The sequence below is a fragment of the Schistocerca americana genome, chromosome 2 (assembly GCF_021461395.2).
Source record: "Schistocerca americana isolate TAMUIC-IGC-003095 chromosome 2, iqSchAmer2.1, whole genome shotgun sequence".
Taxonomy (NCBI): domain Eukaryota; kingdom Metazoa; phylum Arthropoda; class Insecta; order Orthoptera; family Acrididae; genus Schistocerca; species Schistocerca americana.
The window spans coordinates 165614512-165626738 of record NC_060120.1 but is presented as its reverse complement, the minus strand read 5'-3'; positions in this window follow the sequence as shown (position 1 = coordinate 165626738).

The following is a 12227-nucleotide window of genomic DNA, read 5'->3' as shown; positions in this document are numbered from 1 at the left end:
TGCGAAAGGTGGATATACACTGTACTAGTGCCGACATTGTGCATGCTCTGTTGCCTGTGTCTATGTGCCTGTGGTTCTGTCAGTGTGATCATGTGATGTATCTGACCCCAGGAATGTGTCAATACAGTTTCCCCTTCCTGGGACAATGAATTCACGGTGTTCTTATTTCAATTTCCAGGAGTGTTTTATTGTTTTATCTTGTGACGTACATGTCAAAGTTTTGCTTTCGCAATTAATCACTGCAAGGTACTTTAATAGCCAATCTAACCAGTAGTTGTGTCTGGCACGATGACAAACTCTTGTTCAAATCGGTCCCCACATATCTCGAAGTTGACAGAAATCTGATTTGTGACCGGTTTACTGGACTTCCCAGTGGCACCGATAATTTTCACTCCAGTTACTGGCATAACTACGATACCAAGTCTGTCTTTCAGTAACTGAAATATTTTCCCAGATACAGCACTCAATTCTGCAACGGTGTCAAACAACACGTTTAGTTGTAGTTCGTGCATATTAACAGACACTACTACCTGTCTACACTTATCCTCGACTGTTTCTTTATTTTCCCACAATAAATCCTCGTCTATATCCAGGTCATTCCAGAAAAAACCATGCAGCTTTGATCCTAAATCCGGCTTATCTGGCGGATTTTTCAGCCTCTGTTCACTTATAGTTTTAATTTCAATACCTTTGTCCTGAGGCTTAGTCTGCAGCTTCGCCTCCAATACCGAAACCTTTTCCTGTAACTCCTCAACTAGTGAGTGTTGCTTTGCTATCAATTCACTAATTGTCACCTTCGTTGATTCCTCTTTGGCCAGATTGATCTCATCTGCCAATCTACCTGGAGGAATGTGCCCAGTAGTATCTGCAATTACTTCCTCTGGATCTGCGCAACCCACACTGCTACCGTCCGACCGTATAACGTCAGCTCTAACCTCATACACGCTGTAATCTACGTGCTTTTCTACCAATCGTGTCCGGCTATCAAAAAAATTTTCGTAATCTTTCTCCTTAATACTCTCGCAATGTTTAAACTGGAGTTTTGCGTCGGATGGGTCGGCTACTTCTACCACTATAATTTTCGGTAAGGTCTGCCGGTTAGGGCCAGAACTTTCCGATACTATTTCAACATCCAACACCTGCGGGACGAAACACGACGAATCTTGCTCGTGCTCTGCATTAACATCAACTATTTACGGTAAAGTCTGCCGGTTGGGGCCAGAACTTTCTATCACTTCCCAAACACTATCTTCCTGCGGGACGAGACGCCACAAATCCTGCCCGCGCTCCCCATAAACACTTCTCCCGTACAGGCCCCTATAATCTCTTAGTTCGTCGTATAAGCGACCGAACTGCCTTAACCAGACCTCATGCCTCTCTGCATCCCCTCGCTCGATGACGGACGTGTTATCCGACATCTGATCTTCTCTCAACAATTGCGAATCACTCTTAAACTCAATCTCCATTTCCGCTGTGGGTGTTACAGCTGCCACTTTATAATCGATTTCCGGAACACTACTTAAATTGTTCTCACTGACAGTGAATGTATTTTCTACTGCCGTGTCTGCAGCTCATCTACTACTTGTGGGCGCATTACTTTCTCTTAACACTGGCACACTGTCCCGCCGTTGATTGTTCCATACGGAATTTTCATAACGACGACACCTGGGTTTTCTTCTGTTATAAGGCCGCCAAAATTTCTCCGCGCCCGGTCGGCCCCTCACCGGCGCGGCTAATGCTTTCCCAACAGATCTGCTCCCCGGATGCTGCTGAGGCGGCTTATCACATCCTCTGGCGTTATTACTATTCTGTGAAGCCGGTATCACGTTAGTTTGATACTGGTTTCCGTCATTCCTGTTATTATTTGCGTTGTTCCGATTGTTATTACGGTCCGAACCATTGTTGTTATTGCTGCCATAGTTGCGATATGCATTACTCCCATGGTTATCGTTGTTGTGGTTGTTGTGGTATCCGTTGTTGTTACCACGGCCTCTACCACTGTCGCGATTATTGCACCAACTGTCCTCGTCCTCAACTCTTTCCAGGAAAACATTGATTGTCCTGTAATTGCTTCCTATGTAGCGTTTTGTATCATCTGGAAGCTTCTTGTAGAGTTCCCAGACTATTTCGGATTCCGTGCGGCGATCACGCAAATACTCCAACTTGCGGATCCAGCCCTCACAAAACTCCTTCATCGAGCCACGCGAATTCGCATCGAAAGGTCTCGATACGACAAATTCGCGCCAGACGCTTTGTTGTTTTTCCTCGACCAGTATTCAGTCAGAAGCAAATTTTTAAACTCGTCAAAAGTCAGGTTCGTAATGTTGAGGTTGAAACCCCAACGCTTGACATCACCAGCCAACACGTCAATAACCACATTAATTTTTCTCTCATTAGTCCATGATCTGGGTAAAACTCTTTCACAATTTTTAATGAAATCCGTCGCGTGCATACCGCCTTTTTTCAAGGGGTCGAACCGCTCCTCTTTCGTCGATAATTCCGAAGTATGTGCACAGGTTGGCACATAGCTCTGTTTTTCGTCAAGTTTCATTTCTAATTCCGACACTCTCGTAATTACTTGGCAAGTGGTTGTCGCGAGCGTTTCCACTTCCCTCTTTTTCTCTTTGCAGGTATTAGACTGCTCCCTCACTTTAGTATCTACTTCGGACACTAAAGCCTTTAAAGTTTCCACCTTCTGTTGATCCTGTTTTTTCACTAATTGAATTTGTTCCGTCACCTTATTCTCGATGATCGGAGCAACTGCTTCTCCTACACCTCTCTCGATTCTGCTAATTTCGGAATCAAAACGAGTATTTATGCTCGCAATATCCGCCTGAACGCCTATCATTTCCTGTTTAAGATTACCGATTTCGGTATTAATTACAACAATACCTTCTTTGATTTTATCAACTTTTGTGTTAACAACTCCAACATTATTGTTAACAACATTAATAGCTTTGTTCTGATTGTCAATTTTTTCCGACTGAGCTTCTTGCATGGCAGACTGAGCTTCTTGCTTGGCAGACTGGGCTTTAATTTCTGCCGATTGAGTTTCTATCTTGATAGACTGAACCTTGATTTCGTTAATCAAAACATTCAATAAATCAGTTAAATTCCCGTAAACCAGCAGTTTTACTTCCGTAGCGGATGCTTCTTTAATTGTTCCCCCGTTTTCGTCATCAAGGGGTTCAGATTTGATTTTCACTTCCGATTCCGAAACATTTTGTAAAGTTTGGAATTCCATTTGTGCACTATGTTGCGTTTCGGCGGCCACGTCTTTCATGCTAGCCGCCTGCACCTGAACAATGGGTTCCCGGGTGCGCGTTTCCCACTGTTCGACCTATTGTTCCATATCCAAGTCTACCAAGTTTTGGTAATTGTTGCCTTCACTCATTTTAATAATTTTCAATATAAATGCCAAATCTGAAATATAATTAGGATTCCTCCCACTACTTATTCTCGCAGACGTAACGACCTGTTAGTAACCAGTACTTTGTTACGAGATTTACACAATGCAAAATTCGTGTCCAGAACCACCTCAAATCCCAAGATTGTCCTGTCACCAGGTCGCCACGTTTAACCTCCCCCTCACTTATCGACCTTAATGACAGTGAAAAATTAAACCGCGTGTACCTAATGGAAATCTGGGAAAAGCAATCGTCACCGAAGTTAATATGTCGGTAAAGAGGGAGGAAAGGGTTATATCTAAACGAAAGGAAAAGTGCAACTGAAATTGGTGAAAATTAAATTTGCGAATAGGGTAAAATTAATAAAGATAGTAAATGTGCGGTCGTTACGTTAACAATTAATTGGCGTTAATTAGATATTTGAGATTTGGGGAGAATTACGGTCGCGAGTCCTATGAACAATTACTATAATAACTGAAAATGAAAGATTAATGCACATATAGTTAGCACTAGAAGCTTGGCAACTGTAGGTTGACACGTGCTGTGTGAAAACTGAATGTTTGTCAGAAGTAATAAATTTCGCTACACTCTGACTTAATTTAGCCAAAGGATTAATAAAACTGGAAATTTTAAAGTTAATTTAGTGACTGAAGTTAATATTGAACTTTGTTTCTGAAGCACTACGAAATTCAATAAAATAAAATGTCACTAATCTCTCAATAAAAAATTGTCGCTCACTTATAACCTTTCAATAATGACTGTGAATTTAAACGACCGGCCCAGCCAACACGATACACCAGACCAGACCAGACTGCTCGCTAGCAACAACTTACTGCTACAGCTACACAGTTCCTACTGCAGTCAAACTGCTCTCTGGTCTGAGATTCTCTTATACCTTATATATCGCAGGCAGTGCGTGAGCAGTATATCGAAATTACATCTGCTCGGACCTCTTACAATGGTAACAAAACTCACACTCTTAATTTCTGCTTGTGTAATCTAAATATTTTTTGAAATTAAAGCAGTGAAATGGAATGATATTACTTTAATGCTGGCGTATGAATTTCAACGACACTCGGGTACATTCCAGAAAAGAAAGGGACCCTGCTTGGTAATGCAATTGGGACAATGACCAACAAAGGTTCATGCTAAGTTGCTTTATTTTTGTGATGCAACAGTTTGAAAAGCTGAGGTCTGCCATACAGTTCTAAAACTGTACGTGCTTTTAGTCTTCCTTGTTGGTTGATTGAATGTTTGCAGTCGTCGATCGGGGAGGTAGCGACGGTCGCTTGTTGTCGGCTGTCGCTGTTGCAGAAGCTGGATGTTGCCGCGCCTCCTTCTCGACACGGTCACCAGGCGAAACGGGCTCTTGATGTGCGCCAGCTAATGCTTCCCGTCCGCGACATCGTGTCAGAAACTATCACAGCAAGTCAAGCGCAATTACATACTGCCAAACCCCGAAAGCGCGGCAACTCGCGAGAGCGTCACACAACACACCTGCTCCACCACCCTACTGCAGCCAGACTCCCTCTGCCCGCGCTCCATGCGGCAGAGTTAACACTACCAAAGATCCTAAACACTTTGGTTCTCCACACGACCTATCGATGTAATCGTTCGATAGCATAGTTTTCCCTAGGGCAGACCCAGCGTAAAATTACAAATAAAATTTACAAAACAAACCAATTATACATCGACATATATATATATATATATATATATATATATATATATATATATATATATATATATATATATATATATATAGTAAAACAAGTACAATATATAAAGACACAGAAATGTCAAATCTTCAGGTAACAAAATAAGGAAAAATTTATAGTACAGTAGATGGAAATGGAGGATATGCATTTCCGGCGTTACAGAGTTTATACCTCCATCACGTCTCAGTTTAAGTCGTAGATACCAAACCGTTCTACAAGAGCTCTATCTGAGTCAATGTGTATTGAAATCATTGGGTCGTCTTGTGCAGCTTCCTTGTTTACACGTAACATATTCGATACCAACTAAAAAGCGTAGGAATGTAATTGGACATTTTTGGACCTGCAATATAAGATTGAGTTCTGATATATGTAAGTTTCCGGTATTTTTCTTCAGTTAAACCTTTCGTCCTGAGAGGTCGTTGTCGATATTAAAACTATTTCCTGTAAAATTCAAAGGGCATTTTTGTTCCGTCGTTGCAAATGCAAGAAAATGTGTGTTCTTCTCACTAGACAGGTTTCGCTTTATTGAGGTAAAACATCATCAGTGGTGGTCCAGGCCTACCGGGAAAGCCTGACAAGGCGTTATTAAAGTCTTCAGTTGTGTTGCCATATTGCCTGTAGTTGCTTTACAATTCCTGAGGGTGTTATTGTTCCGTCGTTAGCACTACAAGATAATGCGTATTTTTCTCACAAGATGAGTTTAGCTTTATTCAGGTAAAGCATCATAAGTAAAGGTAGCTTGACAAGTCGTCATTCCCATCTGGTCTCTACCACCACTGATGATGCCTTTCCTCAATAAAAAAAAATGCGTCTGGCGAGAAAAGCTAACATTCTTTTTTTTTTTTGGTAATTGCAACGACGGCAAAAAGTATCCTCAGGAATTGTAAATCAAGTACGGACAATATGGCCACACAATTGAAGAATGTAACGACGCCTTGTCAGGCAATCCTAGTTGACGGTCTTCTGAGCACACTGGTGCACAGGGCACACGAAATCTCGGGCTGTGACAGCCTAGAAGCTGCATTGCAGAACTTGCAGGCCGTATTCCGTATGAACGGTTACAACAACCGTCGTATGAAACGCGCCTTAATATCGAAGAAGCAGAGACCGTTGCCTTCCGAGGACGAAGACAAAAACGAAAACATTATTAGGATCAGTCAAGGACGACTTAGGACTCCGGAAACCGGCAGTTTACAGCATCCCTTGCCAGTGAGGGAACATGTATGTGGGCCAGACCATCCGGACGGTACAGGAGAGATGTAGTGAACATAAACGCCACGCAGACAACGCACAGCCGACCAAGTCTACCGTGGCAGAGGACTGCATCTCACATGAACATGACATGAACTAGGATGGCACAAAGGTGTTACAGCAATCGAGAACCTTCTGGGACTGTATCCTCAAAGAGGCAGTGGAGATCCGGCTGCATGACGAACTAATAAATAAAGGCAGTGGTTTCCAGCTAAGAAAGACCTTGGATCAAGCTTTGAGTATGATCAAAATACGACAGTCTACACCAAAATCCGATACTGTCGGGACACTTGAAGAAGAAGAAGAAGAAGAAGAGGAAGAAGCATTGTCACCACAACGCATAAATAATTTACACAGAATCTGTCGTGTAATAATAGATGATCTTTATGCGGCTGTTTTAAATCGTTGCGTGTGTTGGACAACAATAGAACGAGTGAAATTTTAAACTATCCGCGACATATTCAAGTACAGAAGCCCTGATCGGAGGTAGGTTGAGCGCAATTAAATAGAAGATGGACTGTGAAAGAAGAATTCACCTTATTACGAATACAATAACCACCACAAACTCAATGGACACAATTAGTTCTGTGTGCTATATGGGCTTGCACAGCTGTTGAGTTAGAGAAAGGCGACAGTTAATTGGGAGCTCGGTGCACAGGGTTTAGTGTGGTGAAATTTCGGCTGCTCTGTCCTGATATCATCACAGCAGTATTCAAATTTTACAAGTCCCATGCGTCCCCGGTGCGATAGCTGAGAACACTTCTGTGCCGCACGAAGTAGCCGCGTGGTCTAGGGCGCATTGTCACGGCCCGCGTGGCTTGGCTCCCCCCGTCGTAGGTTCGAGTCCTCCCTCGGGCATGGGTTTGTGTGTTGTCCTTAATGTAAGTTAGGTTAAGTAGTGCGTAAGCTTACGGACCGATGACCTCCGCTGCTTGCCCCTATAAGACCTTACCACAGATTTCCAGCTCTTCCGTCAGAGAACAGGCACGTGAGTACAGTGCGCCAGGTAAGTCACGACAGAGAGATGATTATGCACAGATTCTTCGTCAGTTAACAATCCCGTTCAACGTTTTCTTTTTTTTTTTTAATGTCTGGACTAAGTGATTTAAATATTGCAACGGTCCGGGTCACCAAAAGCAGCAAACAATGCCGTAGAAGTTTCCTGACGAAATATAGTTGTACTGCTTGATTGGTGTTTAATGCGAAGCCGTTATCTTAGAAACTGTTATAATTGTCTAAGATATTCATTGGCCACAATGAAAAGTGCCTGTTTGTTGGTTCATTCATTTCCTCTCCACTTAATTTCCCTTGTTTCTAGATTTGTGATATATATTTTACAACTTTCTCTGAGACATTATCTTACTCAACTTCAGTATTTATCGGTTCAGATACTTGCACAAACTCATAGCTCAACCACTGTATTGCAATTTAGTCTTTGGATAGTGAAAGATGGCTACACTGAGCCACAGCGCCAGAGAGTTTTGTTTCGCCGCCTCCACTGGCAGTGATTATTGAGAAGTAGCGGAGTGCAGTGCTTGTTGAGAACTCGTAGTAGGCAGTGCTTGCTGACATGTCGTAGGGAACAGTGCTTGTCGAGATGTGGCAGTAGTCAGTTCTTGTTGAGATGTGGTAGTAGCGAGTCGGTGTGGAGATATTGTAATGATTAGAGTGCTTTTCATCAATATAAATGAAGGTAACAAACTCCTTTTCTTTTTTTCTCATTATTTCAATGTCCTGAATAATGCGTCATTACAGGTTCAGTCAACAAAGCATCTGGCCTGTGTTCTTGTATTAGAGTGTAATTCTGATTTTCTTGCGCAATTATAGTATTTCTATTTTTTTATCACTTCAGTATAAATGGTATTTGAAATTTCTTGTCTTATTGAAGAAGAACCGTGCCAGATGTGTACGTTGAGTCATACTTCCATACACAGAACAGTTATACTTGTGCTTTGGTTTCGTAGGTTTTATAGTTGCTGGGGACTTAATTAATTAATTGTATTAACGGAAATTTTCATTTCATTCTTCTTGTTGTTCTATGCAGTCAGATTGCGTACAAATACTAATCAGGGCCAACCGTTTACGAGACACAGCGTAATCGGGCATACAGCTACCAAAATAAAAATGATTTTCACGTTTAATAATTAAGCCCCCATGCAATAGGTGGTTGACCGTTAGCCATGTTCTGGTAGTTGAGAATTGCTTCTGCCTCCTTGTTCGAAGGAAGTCAGCCATTACATTAGTTTCAAAGCGCCTTGAAGTGCTAAGAGGTGTCGGTTCCAGAGCTAAGCTCGAGGGGCATATTGTTTCTATGGAATTGCTTTTGACTGCCGGAGAGCCAAGGTTTTAACAGACTGTACTACAAGCTAGGTGATCTGTAAGGTCATTTCAATGCACATTCAGTTCTGAATTACGTTACAGAGTTAGAGGTTAGTCAGTCGACGATTTGTATGTGCAATTCTTCGCATTCACTTGCAGCAGAGTAGGACTGAAGAGGCTGCGAACAGTTGAGTACTTGGAGACTGGGTGCTTCATCATTAGAATTTCATTTCATTCTATTACTCCTTCAATTTTTCCGTGTCAGAAAAACAAGAAGTGCAAAGTATGGTTTGTGGGGATGATAGTAGATTGCTTTCACGACGATAGAAGCTAGATTTTGTGTATAGTGATATGGGTAGGACTGTAATCACAAGACTGTTATTTGTGTCTGTGCTTATGAGTAATTAATAAATTATTATCCAAGAGATGTTGATTTACTTAAATGTACCTCAAGTAGAGCGCCGCTATCTTGTTGTCGTGATTTTAAACCAATGATGGCTTAGTGAAAATTAATCTGATGATTAAGTTTACGCCAGGAGAGCCTTGGTTGGAGGCTAACGACAAAATCAAGTATAATCTCTTTGCATATTAGCTAGTTTTTCAGTAACGGAATAGGGTAAGATGACGCATTTTGCTGTCGTTGACATTGAGGAGTTACGTGTTGTAACATTGTGTCACTGAATTATTGGCATTTCACATGCAATAGATATTGGACATCTATTACAGGACTTTCTTACATATGCTACCGGAAAAATGTTAATACAGTAGAAAAGAAGACGTCCATTTTTTTTCAGATGACTACATATGCCACCTGGGTGATAGTAGACGTACTGATAATGCTTTCAGCGTCGTGCGTCAACAATAGTATAGTGGCATAGCTAACCTGAGCTCTATATGTGTCTACCCATATAGGCATTGCTCGCAGCCAGAAGTCTCAGTGGGGTGCAAACGCGTGAAGCTAGCAGAAAACCATGCCACGGAGACACATTCGTGCTTTCTACAACTAACTGAGGGAGTTCGAAAGGGATCAAACCGTGGCCTTCAAAGAGGCAGGATGATCTTTTTGGAAGATTTCCACACAAATTGAACGTGCTGTGTCAGTTTTGCTGGTATCAATGGTCATGCGAACTTCCTCATAGCTCTACACGAGGTCCTGGATGTCTACGCTGCACAGACGCCCACCGAATCGTCGTACTGTAAGGGAAGCAGTGACAGATAGTATTGCTACCACAGCACAGATAAGAGGGCTTGTGAGCCCAGGCGTGGCGTACGAACTGTCGCGAACCGGCTATTAACAGTGCGACCACAGGCATGCACACCTCTAGCTCATCTTCCACTCAAGGCACTGCACCGACATGATTGGTTCGACTGGCGCTGGTGCCGTCAGAGGATCACTAAGCCGTGACCTTCAGCGATGAAAGCAGATTCTATCTGTACGTAACTGATGGTCGTTTGCGCGTTCAGTGTAGTGCTGTCTCGTCGTAAATGCATTCGTCAAAGACACCCTGGCCTCACCCCGGGCCTTATTGTCCAGGGTGCGATAAGCTACAACTCTCGTTCACCCTTGGTGTTTATGGAGTGGACACTAACCAGCGCTCGGTAGGTGAAGAATGTTGGTACACCCGTTCTCTTTCCGTTCCTGCAAAAGAAAGTGATGTTTTGTTCCAACACGGGAATGCTCGCTCACGCATTACCTGTAAAATTCAAAGTGCTCTGCAAGATGTGCAGCAACTTCCCTGGACTGCGCAATCTCCGGGGCTAAGTGAAACCGTCTAGGATATGATGGGACGAAAAGTGACTCGTGCGACTCATGAATCAACACTTCTTACAGAACTACGTGAACAGATGGAGCAGGCGTGACGTATCAAATAAATGGTTCAAATGGCTCTGAGCGCTATGGGACTTAACATCTGAGATTATCAGTCCCCTAGATCTTAGAACTACTGAAACCTAACCAAACAAAGGACATCACACTCGTCCAGGCCCGAGACAGGATTATAATCTGCGACCGTAGCGGTCCCGCAGTTCCAGACTGTAGCGCCAAGAACCGCTCCGCTACTCCAGCCGGCATGACGTATCCCAGGACAGTATGCGCCACCTGTAAGATGGACTGGATGCCAGAGTTAGCGCCAGCATTGCCGCTCTTTGAGGCTACACCACGTAGTAGCATGAGTGTTTCAGCATTGGTCGATATCTGTTACCTCAAAACCGCTTGTGCAACTGCTCTGTAAATGTAATCATTTCGTGTAGTTCATACACTCTGTTGAAACAATAAATTTTAAGTGAATTGGAAACCTGTGAAAGTGTGTATTATTTTTTCCGGCAGTGTAGCTAACTAATGCATGTACTTTGAACTGATGAGTACATGATTGGAGAAATGCCCCATAACATAGCAGATGACTATCAGTGAAAAGCTAACACGTGTTAGCAAAACATGTTGCTCTCAGTTACGTACTTCGCGTTTTTTTTTGCGGGTAGTGGGGGGGGGGGGGGGGGGGGGAATATGCTGCGTGACTTCTTTAGATGTATTTATTCGGATTAGAAAGCTTTAGAAAATTTTTCATGCTCTTTACATATATCACTGTTACATATCTCTAAAACATAAGGCCTTCTCATCACTACCCATGAGGGTATTGAAGCGTTTTCATCTGCGTCTACATTCCTGGGACAGCTGATTTGTGATACGTTCAGGGTGTGAGATAAGTGTTCTGGCAGAACCCGTATTAAGGCAGCACAATATCTAATTTTGCAACCCATAATCGACAGGATGAAGACAAAATACGCAGCAAGCGGGTGAGTAAATTTATTCCATGTACACTTTGTAGATTAAACACACCAATGACGGATAAATTTGCATAGCGTTGAAAATCTTTGTCTGAGTGTGCTGTTTACTCCATTACACCTTTCTTCATATTTTGATAAATTTCGTAGCGCTGTCATACTCTTTTATTCTACTCCTGCACTCTTCTAGATTTTACTTGCTGATTCATTCAGCCGGCCGCTGTGACCGAGTGGTTCTAGGCGCTTGAGTCCGGAACCACGCTGCTGCTACGGTCACAGTTTCGAATCCTGCCTCGGGCATGGATGTGTGTGATGTCCTTAGGTTAGTTAGGTTTAAGTTGTTCTAAGTCTAGGGGACTGATGACCTCAGATGTTAAGTCCCATAGTGCTTAGAGCCATTTGAATTTGATTCATTCAGCTATTTATGAACTCATGACTCGTCTTAACTAGGAAATGTCACAATCGCAGAGACGTCCAGACTGTAAACTTCATTTTACCAAAGATTCATGATAGTAGTTACATTAATGTTAGGGGGATTGTATTTTATATTTAAAGTAAAATACCTTTCGGTGTAGTGTATTACATAGTTATTAAATCTCAATATTAGGATAAATACGTCTCCTTTCTCTGTTATCGAATTTCGGCTTCTGTTATACGTAACAGGCAAGTTGAGGACCGATTCTAAAGGAAAAGCAAATAGCTCGGTTGGCAAGGACCACAGAAATGGTACACCATAGTCTAGATGCGGAAC